The sequence below is a fragment of the Miscanthus floridulus genome, chromosome 11 (genome assembly GCF_019320115.1).
Source record: "Miscanthus floridulus cultivar M001 chromosome 11, ASM1932011v1, whole genome shotgun sequence".
In the NCBI taxonomy this organism is placed as follows: domain Eukaryota; kingdom Viridiplantae; phylum Streptophyta; class Magnoliopsida; order Poales; family Poaceae; genus Miscanthus; species Miscanthus floridulus.
In genome coordinates this window covers 92,362,884-92,372,018 of record NC_089590.1, presented here as the reverse complement: position 1 = coordinate 92,372,018, position 9,135 = coordinate 92,362,884, and positions in this window count along the sequence as shown.

Sequence of the window (9,135 nt, the reverse complement as noted above, 5' to 3'; positions counted from 1 at the left end):
CGTATGCATAGGTGTAAGAAGCGGTGGCATTTCTCAACCCAAAGGGGTATGGGGATGATGTCGTTGCCAGGTCCTGTTCCAGCCGGGGTCGGTTTTTCAAGGAGTGGTGGAGTGGAGCTTGTCGACTGGACATCATCGCGAGCCACCGGCGTTTTCCCCTTGTCCAAGCTCAGGCCAGACAGGTCCCTAACTAGGGACCCCGTACCAACAGCTGGTCGTAGGATATCGGCGTGGAGTGGCGTGCCGGCCCTGGGTTCGCGTGACGTCGGGGTGGCCTTGCTCGTGTCGTGCCTGGCGAGCGCGGCGAGAGCGGCCGCCCAGGCGTCGCCTGCGCCTGGGCCGTCGGTGCGTAACTTCTTCGTCGGGCGGTGGGGCTCGAGGAGCGAGGAGTACCATGTCGTACTCATGCCCTAAAGACATGAACTCTAGGCTCCCGAACCAAACTACAGTGCCGAGACGCAATGGTCGCACGGGGTCTGCCATCCGGAACCTGCTGGGATGACGAAACTGACACGCAGAGGCCCCTACCCTGGCGCGCCAACTGTCGGTGTTTCGGACCGGGGGGTCCTCAACCGACTAGTGAATTTGTTCTGCGTGCTCCCGATTCCGGATGGTGATGCAAAGAGACACAAGGTTTATACTGGTTCAGGCAATCGAGGCCCTACGTCCAGTCTGAGAGATCGATCTTGTATTCCTTGCACCGAGGTGCTCGTAGTAGGGGGTTACAAGCTAAGGGAGAGAGGGAACTTGTCCCAGGTCTCGGTAGAGTGTCGTGGGGCTGTCTGAGACGTTGCTCTCAAGCGGCTGGAAGGTGTGCCTATGTGTGTGTGCTCCAGGGCCCCCCCCTAAGTGGCCCAAGTCCTCTCCTTTTATAGTTGAAGGGGGGACAAGGGCAGTACATGTATTACTATGCGGCGTCGTGCCGACAGGAACGGCATGTCCAGGCCCTGTGGCCTGTTCCTGTGGCGGCGTGGTCGTCGGAGTGACCCATCATTGGAGTACTGGGACGACGTGGTTGTCCCATCGGATCCTGTGCGTCGTGGGAGCCCCAGGAATTCCTCGGAGTGGACGTGACGGCGACCATAAGCTGCTGGGGACGGACTATGCACGAGGCCAAAACTGGGTCGGGGCCGAGGCTAGTACTTCGATGGGGGGTCTCGGTAGGCGCGGACCCCAATGTTGCCGAGGCCCTTATGTACAATGCCGAGGCTTTGGTGTACAGCGCCGAGGCCTTGAGAGGGCGGCTGATCGTGGACACAGTGGTAGGACACAGTGGCCAGTAACCCCCGCCATACCCTGTCCCAGGCGCTGATCGTGGTCACAGTGGCAGGACACAGTGCCCGGTAATCCCCGCCGTGCCCTGTCCCGGCCAGTATGGTGCTGATGCGACTTCGGGTCGCGTCGGTCTTTTTGTGACGTTGAGCCGCTGTTCAGGCTGAGATCACGGGAGTGGTTGGAAGCATTAATGGGACGTGACCGGCTGTCGGGAGGGTCGGCCGAGGCGGGGGGCGACGGACCACGGGCGAGCCAGCCTCGAGCGACACGGAGAATGGGGCCTCGTGCGAGACGGAGATCGGGCTCCTTGCCGAGACTTCGCACGAGAGGTCTCGCGCGATACGGAGAACGCGCCTCCTGCCGAGGCCCTCTGTGGAGAGCCTCGGGCGAGGCAGAGATGGCGTTCCCTGCCGAGGCTTTCCTCGGGGAGCCTCGCCAGGATGCCGAGACCTCTGTCTCGGGGCTCGAGGCGAGGAGGAGGAGGACCTAGTGGCCTGGTCGTGAAGGGGAGGGGCCCGTGACTTACCTTTTTGCCTTTATCATCATTATTATTTTTTTAGATGGGACTTGGGCAGCCCATTTGATGTTTTGCTTGGGGTACCCCATTCTGAGGTACCCGTCAGCATTAATCCTAAATTCGAACCATATTCATTACCAACAACTAGCGAGGGGACTGATTGGTGCGCTTGTTGTCCGAGTTGGGCAACTCCTTTGTGCGTCACGAATGACCTGAGAAAGATCATCAGCCGGCTCATCTTCTGCGGCTACCTCTTCTTCAGCTTCTCCCATTGCAGTATCATTGAAGCACGCACCATCGGGAATAATATCATTGTCGTCCCATTGTTCTTCTTCACCTTCTTCCATTACAACACCGGTTTCTCCGTGCTTTGTCCAACAACACGGATTTTCTATAATTTTCTAACTATTTTCTAAGTTTTTCATTTCATAAAAAGTTAAAATAAAAGTACGGTGATTGATAGACTACTGCGACGATATCGGGACATGTGAATAAATAACCATCCATACTAGTTGAACTTGCTTACGTGATCATCTCGGCGAGCATTTCTCCACCGGACGACACCGTACTTGGTCAAGGAAGAGCTCCGATTCTACGAGAAAGGGAACACGGTCTCCCACGACCGTTGTCGCTCTCCCTCGTAGAATCAAAGCTCCTCCTTGATGTCCATTACCGCTCGACAGAGAACATGCTCGCCGAGCTGAACACGGTCCGCAAGTTCAACTAGTACGGATTTTCTATAATTTTCTAACTATTTTCTAAGTTTTTCATTTCATAAAAAGTTAAAATAAAAAGTACGGTGATTGACAGACTACTGCGACGATATCGGGATATGTGAATAAATAACCATCCGTACTAGTTGAACTTGCTTACGTGATCATCTCGGCGAGCATTTCTCCATCGGACGGCACCGTACTTGGTAAAGGAAGAGCTCCGATTCTACGAGGAAGGGAACACGGTCTCCCACGACCGTTGTCGCTCTCCCTCGTAGAATCAAAGCTCCTCCTTGATGTCCGTTACCGCTCGACAGAGAACATGCTCGCCGAGCTAAACACTGTCCGCAAGTTCAACTAGTACGGATTTTCTATAATTTTCTAACTATTTTCTAAGTTTTTCATTTCATAAAAAGTTAAAATAAAAAGTACGGTGATTGACAGACTACTGCGACGATATCGGGACATATGAATAAATAACCATCCGTACTAGTTGAACTTGCTTACGTGATCATCTCGGCGAGCATTTCTCCACCGGACGGCACCGTACTTGGTCAAGGAAGAGCTCCGATTCTACGAGGAAGGGAACACGGTCTTCCACGACCGTTGCCGCTCTCCCTCGTAGAATCAAAGCTCCTCCTTGATGTCCATTACCGCTCGGCAGAGAACATGGTCGCCGAGATGAACACGGTCCGCAAGTTCAACTAGTACGGATTTTCTATAATTTTCTAAGTTTTTCATTTCATAAAAAGTTAAAATAAAAAGTACGGTGATTGACAGACTACTGCGACGATATCGGGATATGTGAATAAATAACCATCTGTACTAGTTGAACTTGCTTACGTGATCATCTCGGCGAGCATTTCTCCACCGGACGGCACCGTACTTGGTCAAGGAAGAGCTCCGATTCTACGAGGAAGGGAACACGGTCTTCCACGACCGTTGCCGCTCTCCCTCGTAGAATCAAAGCTCTTCCTTGACGTCCGTTACCGCTCGGCAGAGAACATGGTCGCTGAGATGAACACGGTCCACAAGTTCAACTAGCTACTTTAACCTTCTTTCATGTAAATATGCAAGCTTGAAGTGATTTTGAGCTCAAATTGCTTACAAATGAAAAAACCATAATAAAGAATCATATATATATATATATATAGTGAACAAAATGAGATAAGACAATGGTGAAAATGAGAGTATGAGATTGGTAACCTTTACAACTGAAGAATCGATGGAGAAATCGAAGAAATCGACGGAGGAATCGAAGAATGGATGGAGGAACAATGGAGGGAGGGAGGAAGCAAGAACACTACTGTAGTGAGCTTCAAAATACGCTGAGCTCGGGCTCGGGGAGGAAAAAGGAGATGGCCGATATATAAAGGGGGGACCTTTAGTCCCGGTTGGTGGCTCCAACCGGGACTAAAGGTAACTTTCCAACCCCGGGCGTAGCCACGGCCCGGGAGTAGACCTTTACTCCCAGTTGGAGCCACCAACCGGGAGTAAAAGTATACCTTTAGTCCCGGTTGGTGGCTCCAACCGGGACTAAATGTCCCTGCCACCTCTGTCTGGCGCAGTAGCCGTTGGGCAGGGACCTTTAGTCCCGGTTGGAGCCACCAACCGGGACTAAAGGTATTTCTAGTCCCGGGGGCAAAAAATTCCGGGACTAGAGCCCATTTTGGCCGAGGATCAAAGGTCTGTTCTCTACTAGTGATCTCTAGAACTGTGAAATGTAGCACATTCCATATTGTTCTAAAAAATATCTATACTAAAAAAATTCCTCATTTTATCTAGTTTCTAGATATTTTTTTACCATGTAAAAAATATCTAACTCTACAATATTCGATACTTTACCATGAAACATGGTTAGTATCTTTTTCCTTTACCATCTACCCCAATACAATCCTTTGTATCAATAAGAAGCACACCTTTTATTGAAATTGATGACAAAGGGGAAGAAGTTGGAACAAAGATATGAAAATGCATCATGGGAAGAAGTAGAAGTCGGACATGGACAAAGAGGGAGCAACATTGAAGAATGGAGAAGGATTAAATTCTTGGACAAGAAAAGCACACAAGTAAGGGGAGCAAGCTCATGAACTTGATCGGTTGCATTTGATATGTGCATATTCATGTGCTTGCTTGCATTGCATAAGTTTTAAATTTGATATGCATGCTTGTGTGGTGTATGCTAGTTGTAGAATTTATGCTAGTTGTAGAATTTGATTGATAAAATGAAAACTAGCATACATAGGATGATATCTAGACACTTGGTTTGCTTTCAAAGTATTACTAGTACCTTGCTTCTAATATTGATCTCACAGGGTATCTAGTATTTTTGTTTTCTAGTGGTATCTAGCTAACCATGGTGCTAAGGATGAACTTAAAGGTGCAACTCCGATTGGTATCACGCTTCAAAGGTTTAGTCTATATACCTTAGCATCATTTGGTAGTAGTTACTCTCCCATAATTCCAATATATGCATATGTGCGAACTTTAAACCAAACACACTAACACATATGTAGGGGGAGCTAATACTACCAATTCGGGTTTGTGGTACTTGCCCAAAATCATTTACACATGGTAAAATTGCTTGGAGAAGCAACATGAATCCATTTGAGCTTAATTTCTATATCTTTGTAGAGTTGTCATCAATTATCAAAAAGGGAGAGACTGAAAGGTCCCTAGTTTGGTTTTGATAATTGAGTGACAACCAAGGAGGACTAATGTATTTAATTTTGAGATACACAGGTGATTAGTCCACAGGTACACTTATGTGAGCAACTCATGTCATGACAGTGAAGATGACTTGAATTTGTTGCAAGGCTCATACATGCGATGAAGGATCCCATTGCATATGAGACATGACATGGAGTCATGTGACTAAGGTGGAGCAGATTAAGACAAGACTTGGCTTGATGGACCAGTTGCAAGTGCGAAGGGCAAGTTGAGTGATGACTTGGCATCGATGGACCGAGACAATGGTGAAGAGCAAGTGAGGTCAAGATCGATGAACCAATATGGTCATGTGATGATATGAAGTGGATCATATCATTTGTGATCGGTTGGTGCATACGTTGAATCAACATTGGAGGAGATGGAATGGAATGCGCAAGGCAAAGGTATATTTGTAGGGCATTTCATTTCATCGATCATAGGTGTATAGAGAAGTTTATGACCGAGTTTAGGATAGATAGATGTACTATCAAGAGGGGCAAACTTGTTTGCATATCGGTCATCTAGTGCCACTTGAGCCATCTAACTTTGCGATGTTGCTAGAATCGAGTTGCGTGGTAAATTGAGTGACTGATCATTTGAAAAATGCTTTTGAAAATGCTAACACACATTCACATGGTGGTGTACACTTGGTGGTGTTGGCACATTTGCAAAGGAGAAGTTGTTGAAGTTGAATGGGATCAACTTGGAGAAGAGAAAAAGGTTTTTCGGTGTGCTCCAAACTATGTGATGGTTCTTGGATTGAAATTCTGTGTTGATCCATTGTGCTATGGATCAAATATGTATGTGGGATGTGTAGCCCTCTGCATAAGCTTTCTAAAATGTCCAAGATAATCAAAATCGGACTTTGGAGCTAAGAGTTATAGCCATTTTAGCGATGAAACATCTGTGACCGGACTCTATAACCGGACATGTCCGATCAGTGTCGGTGAGTCCAGTCAGAGAGTCCGGTCCGTGTTTTTAACGTTAGCAGGAGCGACCAGACGCTAGGTGAATCCTGATCAGTGATGACGGGATGCGTCCGGTCGATGAAAATCTTCTTCGAAACCTCTCTGTTCGCGATCAGACGCTGGGAAAAGGAGGGTCCGGTCAAGTGACCTGGACGCGACATTCCTTTTCGCTCGTTGGAAGTCATTGGCGTCCAACGATAACATTCAAACAACTAGTACACATGGTGAGCACAGCGTGATCGGACTCTGGACCGGACGCAGTCTGGTCACTGTACAGCAGCGAGTCCGGTTCAGTGCAAAAAGTGCCCAGTGAAGGGGGTAACGGATTATTTTAGCCCTTGGAGCTATAAAAGGAGTGTGGCCAGTCTTGGCACATGCTTGGCACCCTTGGGACTTAGTGTCCATGCTTGGAAGTGCTAGGAGAGCCTCTAACTCACTTATACTTGCAAGAGTGCGAATTGATTGCGAGTGGATGATTCTAGTACGATTGCATTGTGAGATTACATCGAGTGGCATTAGGTGTTCGAGTTGCAAGCTGATGGTGCTTGTTACTCCTAGAGGTTGCCACCTCCTAGATGGCTTGGTGGCGAGTTCTCCTGTCGTGAAGCATGTAAGAAGATTGTGCGGTGCTTCGGAGAAGGATTTGTGAGGGGATACCGTTCTCATCCCTGTGGGAGCCACGAAGAGCAACACTAGTAGAGCGTGTCATTGAGCTACCTCTCACTTTTGGAGTAGGTTCTTGCGGTGCCCAACATGCCAGGCAAGGCTTGTTCACGCCTATTAGCCGCTGAGCCACCAAGTGTGTGGTCGACACAACAGGGACTAGGTTGGTGGCAGCCCGGTGAACCTCGGGATAAAAAGTCATCATGTCATCATTGTTCTTCCCGTTGGTTTGCATCCTCGTTACACAAGCTTATATTTACCTTTCATATATTGTGCTTGTGTAGTTGCTCTTGTAATTAGTTAGCTTGTGTAGCTTGCTAATTATCTTCTTGCTAGTGTAGCATAGAAGTAGCTCCCTTGCATGACTAATTGGCTTGAGTAGCCTTGTTAGTCATTTTGCTTAGTTTGTGTACCTAAGTAATTTGAGCTCTCTAATTTGGATTTGTGTAGCCTTATTATTGAGCATTGCTACTGTGCTTAGGAGCTTTGTGCTTTTTGCTACTAGCATGTGTAGGAGCTCCCTGGTGCTTGAAGTATTAGTGGCATAGGTTTATATAATCTTGCTCCTAGAATTGATTAGATGAGTTCTAACTAGTCCGGCACCTTAGTTGGTTGTTTAGGATCTTTTTAAGGTGTTTGATAACTTAGATAGAGGGGTGTAGTCTTAGCTAGACCGACAGATTTAATTTCACATTTGATTCTGTTAACCGGTGCGATTATTTTTAAAAAGAACTATTTACCCTCTAATCCACCGTCTTGACCAACAGAACCGCCCTTTCGACTTCCAGTGTCAATTAACACAAGCAGTAACCGTACACTAGAATGATCCGTTTTATGTTAACTTGGGCCCAAGTGTCTGTCCCTTGTAGCTTATCCAGCGTGCGAGACTGATCATGTGGACATTTTACTGGTAACCGTCGGTGTCCGGATCTTGGATGGGAGATGGGTGTATGAGCCGCTCATTCAATGACAAGTGGGCTCGGGTTTTGTAGTGGATAAGCTTGTGGCCCGCATGCATAGGCTTGTCACGTGTGGGTGAAGTGCATCTTGACTCTAGAGTGAGGTGGGTGAAGGAATGTGTTTTTGTCTCGTGGGAAGAGTGGCGGCTAGGTATGTTTCCTCAGTACATCGCGCATTCACGCTAGCCTACTTCGTTTGTCATGGATGGACGGAGTCACGGAGAGTGGGAGACCGTCTATTTCTACTGGCCCAGGTAGGTGACGTTGAGGGGTGTTTTGGATGCTTCCGCTAAAGTTTAGTTCGGGTCAAATGGAATGTTTGATGTCAATTAGAGAAACTAAATATGAGTTAATTGTAAAACCAATTTCATAAGTTGTGACTAATTCAGAGATGAATCTATTAAGCCTAATTATTCTATGATTAACATATGTTTACTATAGCATCACATGCACAAATCATGGACTAATTAGTCTTAATAGATTCATCACGCGAATTAGTCTTTATTTATGTAATTAGTTTTATAATTAGTCTATATTTAATACTCCTAATTAGCACCAAGCATCCGATGTGTTAGGGATTAAATTTTAGTCATGAGGATCCAAACATCCCTAAGTGTAATATAATTAAGAGGCAACAAATAAATTGCCAAAATGACTTTAGGAAAATAATACTTACATAATCCTTGGCTTAGCTTATCTCTAGATGCACATGAAATAATTAGGGCTCAATTAAGAAATATTCATAAGCCAGTCTTAACATTATACCCAAAGTCAACACATGTATGCAAACGAATCTTCATGACCCATAGTTATAATTAACGTTGGTCATAATACAATCAGTGAAACATCATTGTCTTAGTGCCCAAAAACATTTTAGCACAAGTCAAAATTTTCCGTTGTTCCATTTTGACTGGATACAACATAATCATAATGAGCCAATCAATTAACGTTAGTAAAATTGTGCATTCTTTCTTATCATATAATGCTACATCATTACAACATTATTTAAGGGCAATAAACTCATTTTAATGAGCCATGTAACATTAATAAATTAGCATGCAACAAAAAGGATTAAAGCCCATAACTTTAGTAGCAAAACATAACAATAATGATAAAGCATCTCTCAAGGCACACTTAAGTTCTAATTAGTCTTATGATTCTCCAATTACGGTCCTGTTTGGTTCCCCTGCTAAAGTTTAGCTACTAAAACCAATGACTAAACTTTAGTCACCCCTGTTTGGTTCTAGTGACTAAAGGCCATTAAAGCAGTTCAACAAAGACCAAACTACCCCTAATGAATGCCCAAATCAGGATGAGGAGCCAGCAATAAT